Source organism: Nyctereutes procyonoides, unplaced genomic scaffold, assembly GCF_905146905.1.
Source record: "Nyctereutes procyonoides isolate TBG_1078 unplaced genomic scaffold, NYPRO_anot_genome, whole genome shotgun sequence".
Classification (NCBI taxonomy): Eukaryota; Metazoa; Chordata; class Mammalia; order Carnivora; family Canidae; genus Nyctereutes; species Nyctereutes procyonoides.
In genome coordinates, this window is record NW_026575042.1 from 45,565,685 (window position 1) to 45,577,943 (window position 12,259).

Here is a 12,259-nt window from a genome sequence, read left to right on the forward strand (position 1 = left end):
CTGTATCGTTTTATATACATATATATGTGTGTGTGTGTGTGTGTATATATATATATATATATATATATGTATGTATTAAGTTGGGATTCTAATTATCTGGAATTGGAAAAAGTAGTTCATTTGAAGACATTTTTAGTTACCTCTTGGGCTTTACAAATTATGTAATTACTATCTGTTCTGTTGTATCCTCGTAGGTTCATTCTGACAGTTGCCTAGGGTTGATTGTCTGCTGCCAGATTTTTAACCATTAGGTCTGCATCTCATTGTTTGATATGCTATTTAGTGGATCCTAAGCATTTCTTCTCCTCTCTTAGCTTTGCTGTGGTTGGCTAAAATGGGATACCTGATATACTGACATTATTTTCATCACATAACCAGACTTCAGAATTGATGATGAAAAACTGACAGCTCATCCATTATATGCTTCTGCTCATGTGTTTACCACCTTCTTTAGTTAGTAAATTTTCTTAACATAAGTGATCACAGCCTACCCTATAAGGTCATGGTTATTGTTTTCAGGGTGGAATTTGAGAAGCAGTTGAAATAGGTGAAAATAGTTGGTAAGGTCTTGTTAATTTATTTTTACTTTTCACCAGAATAGTTTAAGTAAACCAAACCTTTGACTAGAACAGAAACTTGTGTGAATTAACGTGTAAACTAATTTGCTAAACCCAATTTATTTTTTTCTGCAGAATCTAGAACTCTGTAGCAAAGCTTTTTAAGAAAAATCTCTTACTGAACTTGTTCAGATGAGAAGGATATTTAAATACAGCCTGAAGTTGTTGAACCAGAACAAACATATGTAACATCTGGTTTGTTTTCCTCCCAGACTTTCGACAATTTAAAAATTCAAACTCACACTTCTTTCAGTGTATTTAAAAATACAAAATACAGTGTATTTTATCTGCAGATAGTTTGGCAACCTTTTGGGAAGAAAGAAATATGAAGTGGAATTATTTTATATTTTTGTTTCATTCATTTGGGTTGGTATAGATGAGAGAAATGGCTGACTATATTCTAGTTGGCATTCTCTTTGTGTGCAAATGTGCCCACTTGTACCAATATTCTAAATCACTCAGATCAAGATATATATATATATGTATATATATATGATGTTTGTGATTGATATAAAGCATTTAAATGTATTAGCTTACCCAAAATTAGCTCCTGTGTTTAGGTTTCTGTTAACTATTTCTAAAACTTTTTTCATATTTTACAGAAACAAATTTAAACGTGCTAATTTAGAATATATATTCATTTATATATATCTTTAAGAAATAGCATTCTTAAAAAAAAAAAGAAATAGCATTCTTATGCCATTTTGTTTCTGGGTTATTTTCAAAGTTTAAAGATCCTTAGTTATAAATACTAAAAGGTTTGGAGGGTGCTCGTCATATTTTTTTTTTCTGTTTTTAATTATTTTTGGCCCAGAAAGAGTGGTATATGTAACTTGTGTCTTGGAAGCCAAAAATTGTATCTTATATGACATATCTACCTGGTGATATGTCCAGATGAAGAAGGTATTCTTTCCCTAGGTCTACAGACTATTTGAAGGGTAAGGAGGGAGAAGAGTTGTATTGTCTGGCTAATCCCACTCCTTCTGTTCACGGTGATTATTGACAATTGATCTTCAGAAAATTACTTTGCAGCACTTTTCTATTTTAGATATTGCTAACTTAGTTGAAGAGTAGTTGTATTTTCTAATGTTAGCTGTTATGAAAGCTCAGAGTCAAATATACAGCTTTCTGTTAACAAAGCCTGCCATTCCTTATCACCTATGTATTTGAATAATGTATAACCGGCTTCCATCTACTGTTTTACCTTTTTTATCTTCTGTCCCAACCCCCATTTCTATTTATTTTAATCCTCTGTATGCTATTTCTACTCCTTTTGAGAAAATGAGGATTTTAAATCATTTGTGAATGAACATGATCTATTAAAAATACCAATAACCTATCTTGTTAGGTGTATTTTCTAAAGCTGTATGAATGAAATTTTCTAAGCCATGTATTTTGCATTTCTTCCACTAACAGGTACATTTGATATGTATAACATGCTAAACACCTTTTCATATATTTCTCATACTTAGTTTTTAACATAGCTAATCATCTTAAGTTATATCTTGGCTCACCCACAGATACATGAAGTTTCCTATAATTGTGTATGTCTTTTTATATGTGAGCTTCTTAGAACTCACAGTGTTCGTATTCTGTTAGATACGTTTGGACTAATTTTTTTTCATAAGCTTATTTTTGATATTCCTAGCCTCATTTTCCCAATAAGTAATCTATGGAAAGACTATACATACTTTATTGGGAGTCATACAGGATTGGCCCATTTCCCCCTTTAAAATTCTTCTTAAAAATAAGCATTTCTGATGTTTAGGGAAGCAAGCATTGATTTATCATGTCTAGGGTTTCTCAAAACAGTGTAGTGAACTTTTTGAAGAAGGTGGTTTATACTTGAAAGTGAAATTTTGTACCAAACAAAGCAAAGTATATTTATTCAAATAGCAAGTTCCTTTAGGAACTTTGTAGGTTTTACTTAATTTCACATATAAGTTTTCAGATGACTTGGAAATTGCAGATCATCCCACCTTCTTACCCCTGTTTTCTCTACTTTGTTCTCTATCAGTATAAATTTGCCATAAAAGTAGCTAAATAATAGTAAATTTAAGCCTAGTTCTTGCCGAACTATACCATACAACTTAGTAGCTCACTCTTAGGTAAATGGAATTTTTCCTCCTCACAAATTAAAAAAGAAAGAAATGATAAACTGCAAATATTGAGGATTTGTTTTTGATAGCAGTCTTGTCAGAGATTCAATATGATTGATATATTAGAACAAGCTTCTAAATACTCATTTGGGGGAGAATTATAATTTTAAATTAAATTTTAAGGAGTATCAAATTAATCTTAACTATGTTCCTCTACAGACACCTCAGTTACCCAGTTTTCAAATTTTTAATAAGGATTTCCTACACATTGGAATTAAGTCATTGAAACCCTTCAAAGTTAACCCCTGTAGTTGGTAGCAACTAACTTTGAAAGTGCATGATGGGGAAAAATCTGATAATGGAAGCTTTGTATTTTTAAATGTAATACAGTTCTTAAGTCCTAAACTTACCATGTATTTGTATAATGTACACACCCTTTATAAATTGTTTTCTATAAGCTTCATAGGAAAATAACTACATTTACTTTATATGACTGGTTTTAATTCTATATTCCAGAGGCTTTCCGGGCATTTATCATAAAAAATGTTTATTGTTGGCAGGCCCTTTAACAGAGGGTTTGTAGTCTGCCCTTAAAATGGCCAGTCTATCAGAGCCTTTACAGACAAGCCAAATTAACAGCATTACAGATAGATATATTTCAGGAAGCATTTACTTTGCTGCATGTGGCTGGTATTATATCTTCTCTTGGGACTTGCCCCATAAGAGTAAATAATCAAAAGGATTTTTTAAAATTATGGTAGTATTTTGGTTGATAGGAGACAAAAGTTGCATAAAAACTTGCTAACAAATGTTTTGGTAATATGTTGATGAAATGACCACAACTTTAAACTGTTGCTTATCCTCATCAGTATGGGTTTTTGCCTTCACCAGGTGATTACATAATAAGGCTGTGCTTTGACAAAAGATAGTAAAGTTTTATGATTTTATTTAAGTCAAATGTGTTGTGAGATTACATTTGGAAAGGTTATATTTGTAAATTGGAAAAATCCTAATCTTCAGATTGTGTGGGAGACTTTTAAAGACCATGCATAATAGAAAAATTCCATTAAAAGTTAACATCTGTAACAGCATAATTCCAACCCCCTATATTTGGGTCAAATATTTCTGGAGATGGCCGCAGAGTTTCCTTACAGTGCTATCTTTGAGTTTTCTATAGCTTTGCATATATTATTGATCTTCCTCAATAATGGCTTCCTTTCCCCCCTTTCTTTTGACCCACTGTGCCATTTTATTTAGGGGGTTAATTTAGGCAAAACTATGCCCATAAATATGTGGGTTGCCTTTTTCTGTGGATTACTGACAACTAAAAGTAGAAATGAGTATTCACACTACACAAATGTTACTAATACTACCCTTCAACAATTAAAATAGATGCCCAATTGAAAGTTTTCTTGTAAAAATTTAATGAATATAAGATCATTCTTAATGAAGTAGTTTTTGCCATTATTAAATATTCCTATCCCTAATTTTGTTCTTTGCTCATAACATAGATGAGCTATAGGACCACTTCTGAACAGGATACATTGTTATGTCTGTTACAGAAAATGCATAATAAAATTTTATTCTTTCCATCATGTTGTCTAATTTTAAAATTTGGGGTGGTAGAGACAGACTAGGATTTAGGTATAAAAATTGAATGCTGTCTTGAGCATTTAAATGATTGGTATGGATTATTATTGATCCATCCACCTGTGTTAGAAGTTTAGAAATTCATATGGATGTGAGTCAGATGATAGACTCAAGTGCCATTCTGTAGGACTTCAAAAATGTCTGTAGTAAGTTATGGTGTTAAATCATAATTTCTGGATCATGATCTTAAACCTTTAATTGGTTCCATTTCTCCTTGACTCTTTACTAACAAGTATTCCTGATGGCCTGAAAGTCCATGTTGAAATTTACAGTTTGAAGTATCCAGATTAAATATGAAATTATTTTACATTTTAAAAAAAATACTTAAGTACAAAATATCAGTTGTGTAATCATGGTAAAACATAAAACTTTGCTATAAAAGATTTTTAAAGGCTATTTGATTAAAACACTTATTTACTTAAACTCTTTGCTAGAATTTTTTTTAGAATTCAGCATCGGAGGAGGAATGTGACATAATAATGATCGAAAGCCGAAAGTTTAAAAGTTGTGATGCCCTCACATGGTTGGAGGGTTATTCTAGCTTCTAAGGACTGAATGTTGTCCACAAGAGTGTCTCATCAGGTCATAAATTGGTAAGACTTAATGGATTAGATTTTATGTATTATACCTGATGTTATTGTATTGAGATGAATATTTATGAACAAAATGAGCACATTGTATAACTAAGTATAGTATTAAATATAAGTTCAAACTTGGAATTTTAAATACTTGGGAATATGTCATCCTTTCAAAATTTCGTGAGGCTGAAGGCCGTATCTTTGCAGTGGTGTTTAATAAATAATCAGTTTAAAAAATAAAGTGACATCCTGTATTATAGTAACATTATTTAAATATTGCTCTGGCATCTGCTATAGGTGCTTACAGTGCAGTTAAGAGCCCCAAATACTTTCTAGTTATTATCACAGGAGGTATTTGAGAAATAATATATTAATCTTTTATTTAAAAAAAAACACCTTATATCCATTTTCTTCATAAAATATAGTTTAAATTACTCCTATTGCTTTTGGGATTTTATTTTTCTTCTCGATGTCTCTAAAACTAAAGCCAGGAAAATTATCTCAATTCTTATCTTGAGAATCAATATCAAATGAAAATGATACAGTAGAAGTCAGTATACTTTTTTTATTTTCCCTGAAAATAAAATACTTCCTTTCAGCATTGTATTCTGCTTGGAAAACAAATTTTGATACTTGTTTTATATAGTGTCTTACTGCTTTGTTTTTACACAGCTGTATTTTGCAGAGGACTCTTAGAATAATACAGTTTAGACTAGGATGAGATCTTAATCTTCAACCTGAAGATCCATATCTTGCAAGTGTAGAAAAAGAGCTTGGATTAAGTTATATGTCCAAAATTGTAGAATTAATATTTTCATTAAAGTATGGCATACATATCCTATAAGTGTATCAAAAATTATTTGAAATTATTGAATAGGCTACCATATCTGGTTTAAACTTTATCCTTAACCAGAAATATGTTAGTCTCTCCCTTGCATACATGCATCTTGTCTTTTGAATAATATTCTAAATTGTTTCTGATACGGTATTCCAGTCAGTAGTCTGGAAGGAAATGCAGCAAACTAATAACAATTGTCCTGTATTCTATAAACTTAAATTTTTATTTTTCACTTAGTACAATAACGTTACCCACCCAACTTAGGTAATTAGGAAAATAACTTCTAATTTCTTTATTGTAGGATATCCGTCTTTAGTAGTCAGTGGATGGGGTACGTCTCAAAGGATCATGAACCCTGTGAAATATTGGATAGAACTTAATGTATGTTCAGTTTTTGATGAAAAGTTCAGAGCATTTGCCAGATTTTCACAAGCAGTTAAATAACATTGCTAGTGAATACATCTAAGAGACAAGCTTTGTTATGTACCCAAGTACATGATGTAGGAAAGATTTTTAATGAGTATGCTGATTCTATAACTCTTAACTGAATTTAATCCAAGGCTAGTTTAAGTGATCATTAGACTGATGGAACAGATCAGACCCTACCCACTTTTAGCTTAAGAATTTCATACTGTCAGTCCCTGGGCTCAAATGTTGATTGCTCCACGTAGTAGTTTTTTGTTTGTTTGTTCTTGCTACTACTTAGTGCTTACTATGTGTCAGGCACTCTCCTAAGTATTTTTGTCATGTTTAATTTTTACAACAGCTGTATTATATAGATATTATCAGTATCCTCAGTTTATAGTATAGAAGGAAATTGAAAGCTTAAAGATTATATAACTTGATCAGGTCACACAGCCATTTAGTGGTGGAGCTAGGATTCAAATCTAGCTTTCTCACTGGAATCATGGTTCTCAATTGTATGCTGGTATGCAGAGAGTAACCCTGGGGAACTTGATAAAGAAGAATTTTATATTGAGTGAAGATGTGAATACATAAATTTGATTTCCTTTGAACTTAAGTACCATTGGGTGATCCTTTATTATAAAACCATCTTTTAAGGCACCTGTCAAAAAAATAAATTTGGTAAGTTGCTTATGATTTTAAATACTTATTGCATTAGAAAATAACTTCTATTCAAATTTAATGCTTATGACTGTAAGCAAATATACATGTGTTAGAAAAGTTTTAGTACTTATTAAACAGATTTTGTATCAACTGTAACCATTAAGAAACTCACCCTTTAGGGGTACTTGGTTGGCTCAGTCAGTTAAGCGTCTGCCTTGGGCTCAGGTCGCGATCCCAGGATCCTGAGATAGAGCCCCACATGGGGCTCCCTGCTCACCGGGGAGTCTCCTTCTCCCTGTTCCTCTGCTTGCTGCTCCCCCTGCTTGGGCACGTGCTCTCTCTCACTCAGCTCGCTCGCTCTCTCTGTCAAAATAAAATCTTTAGAAGAAAAAAGAACTCACCTTTTAATATTTAGGATTTATAAATAGCAAACATTGGGAAGCAGTTTAAAAATCTGCTTTGAGCTGCAAGTGTTTCTTGAGGTAGGGAAATGAATCACATGTAAAACCTCCTACTAAGTGCTATATCACTTTCCCATTTGCCCTTAGTTGTGAATAATTCTATTAAGATACCTTTTCTATGTTTACTTTTTAAACATGTATATAACAAAATCTATATATTAGATACATGGATTTTTTTATTGAATACTTTATATTAAACTTTATTTTTAAAGTGTTTATACAAAAATTCCTGTCTACATAGGACTTACAGTTAAATCCACAATAATAGTACTGCTTAAAACAAAGATAAGTAAAACTGTAAGAATTCATTTACTTTTCAGTTTAGTTGAAATAGCCTATTAAGCATAAAATTAAGACCATGGTTTAAAGTATATAGCAATTTGATAGGTCAGAACATGAGAAGTCTTTTTCCAGATGATACATTTGTATCCCAGCTTCTTTAATAGTGATATATTTGCCTTTTCAAAATTAAAACTTTGGAATTTTGGGAAATAGAATAAACAATCACACCTAATTCAAGTTTTTAACATAGTGACTGTCTCAGTATTCACATATTCCCTTCCAGACTTTGAGTACATACGCATGGATGTTAACAATTGCACTCACAGTTGAGTAGCTTTTAAATAGTTTTTAGCATTCCAAATACTTATCTAATGTGTGCAAAGCTGATATTGACATGTCATAGGTTTTAAATTTTGGACTGATAATTTTGATATCTACGATACCATCCCTTCCAGTTTTTCATTCTACTTCTCATTTCTTCTTAGTCTCCTTGTCAAGCTTTTCCTTTCTGTTTGTTCTTTTAAGTATTATTGGTGTCCTCAGCATGCTGTTGAGACCCTCTTTTCACATTCTTCTTCATGCTAAGAACATGTAGATGGTTCTAAGTGTCATCTGTATACGGTAGGAAGCCTATGTGCTGTAGTCGCTCAGACTTTTTACCTAGGCATCTCTCCTTAACCCTCAATCGTCTGTGATCTCCCATAATTGGAAAGTACTGCCACGTATCCCTTGTGAGTATTTCTTCAGCCTCTCCATCTCTTTCCTCCCCATTCAGGGCCCAATCCTTATGTGGAAATGCAACAATCTTCTAACTGGTTTTCCTTATTTGAGTTTTCTAACATGGCTAACTGTACCTGCTGTTCTTTTTACTTGGAACATCTATGTGTGTGTGTCCTTTCATCTTCTCCACCCAACTTTGGCACTTCTTTTACTAAACGTTCTTTCCTGACCCTTGATGTTGATTATGTTTCCCCAAAACACCCTCTAAAATCTTCCCTTTCTTAGCATTTATCACACCTCTAACTTGTCTATCTCCTACATTCAACTGTATACTCGTAAGTTCTAGTGTATGGTTTATTTGATAATGTGTCTACAAAATCAGTGTCTGATGTTTAGATACATTAAAATCCCCCTAGAATGTGACATCATATAAATTTAGTAACTGGAAAGAATGTTAGAAATTATCATTAGTAGAGGCAAAAATCAGATGTAAAAACCACATCACCTCACTGTGTATTTCCTGATATTTAGATTTTGATCACTATACCTTACTAATACAGATTTATATAGTTAATAAATTCAGTGTTTAATATGTGCCAGACTCTAATGCATTATCCTCACTGAATACTCTTGTCTGGTCCTGTTATTCTTTGGAGAGGATAAATAACTTGTATGAAACTATAAAAGTGATAGGGTGGGATTCAAACCTGGGTATGACTCCAGAAGCAAAGCCTTTTTTTTTTTATCCGATATCTCCTCTGAGTTTATCTTCTGTGTCCAGAATTATAAATTTGGGTTGGAAGGGAATTTAGTGGTCATTTATTCCAACCATTTGTCTCATATTTGTCTCATGTCTATAATACACCTTCTCGGTTGTTGTTTAGCCTTCGAACACCTCCAGTGATGTTTATCATGGCATCCTGGTCTTCTTTATTTTTACATTTCATGTTTAAACCTTTTAGAAATTTGTCCTGTACAACAGCGTCTAAAATGTGGAGCAGAAAAATCTGATGATTGCCATCACTGAAAACATTTAATAGAGATTACGTTCATGTAAAAATATAAGCTGAATTATGCATTCTGTCAAAACATTGAACTGAGAACATTCTCTATTTCAGTGTCTTCATAGCTATCATAGTATAGCTATCATAGTCAAGAACATGGGTTCCAGTTTGTGGCCAAAAGTCATTGGTGTTAATATAGTTCTAAAGTTCTTTTTCAAAAATGGATACGGAAACATTGCTTAATATCTAAAGAGACCACAAGGATATTTTCCCACTTGATAATTAATGATTCTCGTGATGGATGTAAGGATTTCACAGGACTCCTATGTGGACTGCTTTAATCCAACAATGCGTAAAAACAAAGTATTAATACATCTGAATTTCTTCAGACTCCTGGATCTAGTCCACTTAGAACTTCCACTTGTCTATGAGACATGCTTAATGACATGGTGATATGAATTGTCTTCTTTCTCTGAGCTGACTAAACTACCAGCCTTTGTTATTGGTTTTTTTTTGTTTGTTTGTTTGTTTTTGTTTTTTAACTACCAAGCCTTTGGCTTCCTCTTTCCACCTTCAGCATAGCTTTTGGGTTTTTTTCACTTCTTCTCCTTAGATTTGATTCTGATTGTCTATAGCAAATGATGTTGAGAGAACCCACAGATAGATATTTATGATGTATGGTTATACAGTTAAGCCTTTCATAGGTTCACAAAATTATTTTCCCTAAATCTGTGATTCTAATGTAAAAAGATCTTTGTCTAGGTTTTTATCCAAAAGATAAGAGTCTTTAGAGTCCACTTTTATTTTCCACAAAGTCTTTTATGAGTTTTGTCATTACCATGATCTGTATCTGAAACTGCTAAGTTTCACTGGCATAATTTTGTCAGAAGTAACCTGAAAGTCAGTGGAACTCTGTATATTCTATTCCTCAAACTTAAACTGTTTTTCTGCTTACTTCAGTTGCCAGTTACATAGAAACTACTGCACTTTCTTCCTCCTCAATAACAACCAGATGAGAGGAACATGACAAAAGGTTTATTGGCTTTTTATTTAAGCTATCTTTGTCAAGGAGAAAAACTATCTCAGGGGGCCTGCCCATTTTTACTATGTTCCAAGGATGCTTTTTTCATAATTTCTAATATTTAAATAGCTAGCTAATTTCTTAGTTCTTTTTCCTGTCATGATTAACCCCAAATAACATAAGTTTGTGGTAACTTAAAAAATATAATTAGATAACATATTAAATACTATTATATTCTATCTTTTTCTTCAATTAAATGTTTAATATCAATTTTATGGACAGTGTTATAATTAGTAAACCCCCTGCATAGACACAGTTCCTCCCTTTGTGTTTTAATTCAAGGGTGAACAATATTAAGTAGAGACAGCAAAAACAACTCTTTATGGAGGACTCAAGAAAGGGAGAAAGCAAAGAGAATGTAGGTGAAGCATTCCATTTCAGATGATAGTCTAAACTCCAGAATCTAAGGTGATTTAACAAATTTTAGATCATAATGTAAGTCTAGAATTTATCATAAATGATTTTATACAAATTGAGGTATAAAAGTGATTATAACTTTGTCATTTATCATAGCTATGTTATAGTATTGTTATCACCTAGAAGAATTCAAGGACATTGATGCACAATGAGATGAGGAAAAGTTGTTAGCTGTCAGAAACTTTATAGCTGAAAATGTACCTATTTGAGTATAGTTTTGCTTGAGTGAAAAAACCTTATAAACCTTTAGATTTTATAGTAGTGCTACTTATATTTTTCTTCATTGTCTTATACCAGAATGTCTTCTTGAATTAATTCTAAAGCAGTGATTTTCAACTAGTATGTATGTATAGTATGTAGTATAGAAGCAAAGCAGTACTTGACTCACACTTGATCTGTTTTTAGTAATACTGTTGAAAAAGGAAGGCATGGGACATGTTTAGTTAAACATGTTTTGAAATAAGTCCAGTTATATATCATTGGCCTTTGGAAAAAATTTCCCACAGTAAATTAAGACTTTTTATTCTAAACAGTCATTAATGTTCAATCCACAGGAATTCTGTCCTTAATAAATATTGATGTAAATTTAAATCTCAAGTCAAATAATTTTTATTTGCATATATTTTATGACTGCCTTAAATCTTTAACATTTGACTAGTTGAGTACAAAGGAATAAATTTAAGGCATAACTAGAATTATTTCATTTTTTGGGTGAGGTATAAATATAAAGATTGTTTCTTTTCAAAATTGATTTTTATTTGTACCTCACTGCTTCATTTGCAATCTAAGATACACTGGGATAGTAAACCTTATACAGTGTCGGCCAAAATTGATCCAAACAATAGAAGAAACTAACTTTTTTAGTGTTTACTATTATAAAAAAAAATCTCATAATTGTCACAGCAATCCTTTAGGGTAGGTACAACTATGATCCCACTTTATAAATGAGGAAACTGGTTTTAGTATTTAGCTTGCTGTGATCATCCCACTAGTAAGTAGTGGAGTTGGGATTTAAAACAAGCTCATTGATAGACAAATGGATAGATAGATAGCTTGTCTAATTCTGAAGCCTGTAGCTCACCCCTTTATTTTAAGAGTGTGTGAGTGACAGTGTGGCAGGAACAAGGGGAGAGAGAATCTTAAGCACATTCCATGCCCAGTGTGGGCTCCAGGCTCAATCTCACGACCCTGAGATCATGACCTGAGCTGAAATAAACTGTCGGACACTTATCCGACTGAGCCACACAGGCACCCCTAAAGCTTGTGCTCTTAAAACCACTTTATTATTCTTTGGGAATTTAGTCTTTTACTTAAGTAACTGCTAAAAGGTAAGATGTCTTGCCCCAGAATGAAGTAGAGAGAAAAAGGGAATTAAACCAATTGGTAGTAAGCTGATAACCTAGACAATTTTAACTTTTCTAGGTATATATTCACAATACTTTAT

At 32.3% G+C, this 12,259-nt stretch overlaps 1 protein-coding gene across 4 annotated transcripts in view; it reads left to right on the forward strand.

Annotated features, from left to right (window-relative positions):
- Window positions 1-12,259, forward strand: part of TSC22D2 (TSC22 domain family member 2) — a 48,112-nt gene that overhangs the window by 20,875 nt on the left and 14,978 nt on the right. Inside the window, exon 2 of one of the 4 annotated variants that reach the window (XR_008663957.1) lies at window positions 4,801-4,959. The exons of the other annotated variants lie outside the window; for them this stretch is intronic. The gene's annotated coding sequence lies outside the window, so the exon portion shown is untranslated. The remainder of the gene's footprint in view (window positions 1-4,800; window positions 4,960-12,259) is intronic. 4 annotated transcript variants of the gene reach the window in all.